We start from the raw sequence: 2,561 nt of genomic DNA, 5'->3' as shown, positions 1-2,561 counted from the left end.
GGATGAACAGTTCCCAGTGGGGGTGGATGAACATGACCCTGTGGTGTTGCCTCTGGATGAACAGGACCCCGATCGATCGAGCCGGTTGGGGCTGGATGAACAGGACCTCGTGGAGGGCTGGATGAACAGGACCACCCCGTGGAGGGCAGGATGAACAGTAGACGGTGGAGGGCAGGATGAACAGTAGCCCGTGGAGGGGTGGTTGAACAGGAGCCCGTGGAGAGGGCTGGTTGAATAGTAGCCGGTGGAGTAGCGCGCGGTGAAGGCTGGATGAACAGGAGCCCGTGGATGAACAGTCGCAGGTGGAGGCTGGAGGATGTCGACGGTGGATGAATAGTAGCTCGTGGAGGCTGGAGGGGGTCGACGGTGGAGATGAACAGTATCCCGTGGAGTCCCGTTTTGCAGTACGCCACACCCCTCCCGATGAACAGGGCCCCCGTTTCGACCGTAGCGCTCCAACACAAGTCCGTTTCATCCGTTTTGCGGTACGCCACACCCCTCTCGATCAACAGGACCCCCGTTTCGACCGTAGGAGGTCCATTTCCTCCGTTTTGCGGTACGCCAGACCCCTCCCGATCAATAGGACCCCGTTCCGAATGTAGGAGGTCCGTTTCCTCCGTTGTGCAGTACGCCAGGCCACGTTTCCATCGCTTGTTCCGTCCAAGCCCTCCCGATGACCACGACCACGCATTTCGTTCTGACCCAGCCGGTTGGCTCCCACGCATTCCGTTGCCTCCCCATGAACACGATGCATTCCGTTGCCTCCCCATGAACACGACGACGATGCTGTTTCTCCGTTCCGACCCAGCAATGTACACGAGCCCTGGCCGTACGTATGCGCGAGTAGGCGTTCAAGACCCCGCCCGTATGTACACATACGTGGCCGTATTTTCTTTCTTGCACCCTGGCCGCTGTACGTATGTGTACATGCTACGTGCGCGCCTCTACTATGACACGTGCGCGCCTCTACTACGACACGTGCGCGCCTCTATGCTACGTCTTGAGCTTGCGTTGGTTTTCCCCGAAGAGGAAGGGATGATGCAGCAGAGTAGCGTAAGTATTTCCCTCAGTTTTTGAGAACCAAGGTATCAATCCAGTAGGAGCCCACGCTCAAGTCCCTCGTACCTGCACAAAGCGATAGCTACTCGCAACCAACGCGATTAGGGGTTGTCAAGCCCTTCACGGTCACTTACGAGAGTGAGATCTGATAGATATAATATTTTTGGTATTTTTGGTATAAAGATGCAAAGTAAAAAGTAAAAGCAAAGTAAAAAAGCAAAGCAAGATTAAAGTAATGGAGATTGATATGATGAGAATAGACCCGGGGGCCATAGGTTTCACTAGTGGCTTCTCTCAAGAGCATAAGTATTCTACGGTGGGTGAACAAATTACTGTTGAGCAATTGACAGAATTAAGTATAGTTATGAGAATATCTGGGCATGATCATGTATATACGCTCACGTCCGTGACAAGTAGATCGGAACGATTCTGCATCTACTACTATTACTCCACTCATCGACCGCTATCCAGCATGCATCTAGAGTATTAAGTTAAAAACAGAGTAACGCCTTAAGCAAGATGACATGATGTAGAGAGATAAATTCATGCAATATGAAATAAACCCCATCTTGTTATCCTCGATGGCAATGATACAATACGTGCCTTTCTGCCCCTTCTGTCACTGGGTAAGGGCACCGCAAGATCGAACCCAAAGCTAAGCACTTCTCCCATGGCAAGAACTACCAATCTAGTTGGCCAAACCAAACGGATAATTCGAATAGACTTGCAAAGATAACCAATCATACATAAAAAGAATTCAGAGAAGATTCAAATATTATTCATAGATAGACTTGATCATAAACCCACAATTCATCGGTCTCAACAAACACACCGCAAAAAGAAGATTACGTCGAAAGATCTCCACAAGAGAGGGGGAGAACTTTGTGTTGAGATTCAAAGAGAGAGAAGAAGCCATCTAGCTACTAACTATGGACCCAAAGGTCTGAGGTAAACTACTCACACTTCATCGGAGAGGCTATGATGATGTAGAAGCCCTCCGTGATGACGGCCCTCTTCCAGCGAAGCTCCGAAACAGGCCCCGAGATGGGATCTTGTGGATACAGAAAGTTGCGGCGGTGGAATTAGGTTTTTGGCTCCTGTTCTGATCATTTGGGGGTACGTGTGTATATATAGGAGAAAGAAGTACACCGGAGGAGCAACGAGGGGCCCACAAGGAAGGGGGCGCGCCCTAGGGGGGGCGCCACCCACCCTTGTGACCGCCTCTTTTGTTCCTTGGAGCAGGGTCCAAGTCTCCTGGATCACGTTCGGTGAGAAAATCACGTTCCCGAAGATTTTATTCCGTTTGGACTCCTTTTGATATTCCGTTTCTTCGAAACACTGAAATAGGCAAAAAACAGCAATTCTGGGATGGGCCTTCGGTTAATAGGTTAGTCCCAAAAATAATATAAAAGTGGAAAATAAAGCCCAATATAGTCCAAAACAGTAGATAATATAGCATGGAGCAATCAAAAATTATAGATACGTTGGAGACGTATCATTCT

Source organism: Triticum dicoccoides, chromosome 7A (assembly GCF_002162155.2).
Source record: "Triticum dicoccoides isolate Atlit2015 ecotype Zavitan chromosome 7A, WEW_v2.0, whole genome shotgun sequence".
Lineage (NCBI taxonomy): Eukaryota > Viridiplantae > Streptophyta > Magnoliopsida > Poales > Poaceae > Triticum > Triticum dicoccoides.
Note: the sequence above shows the minus strand (reverse complement) of the source record.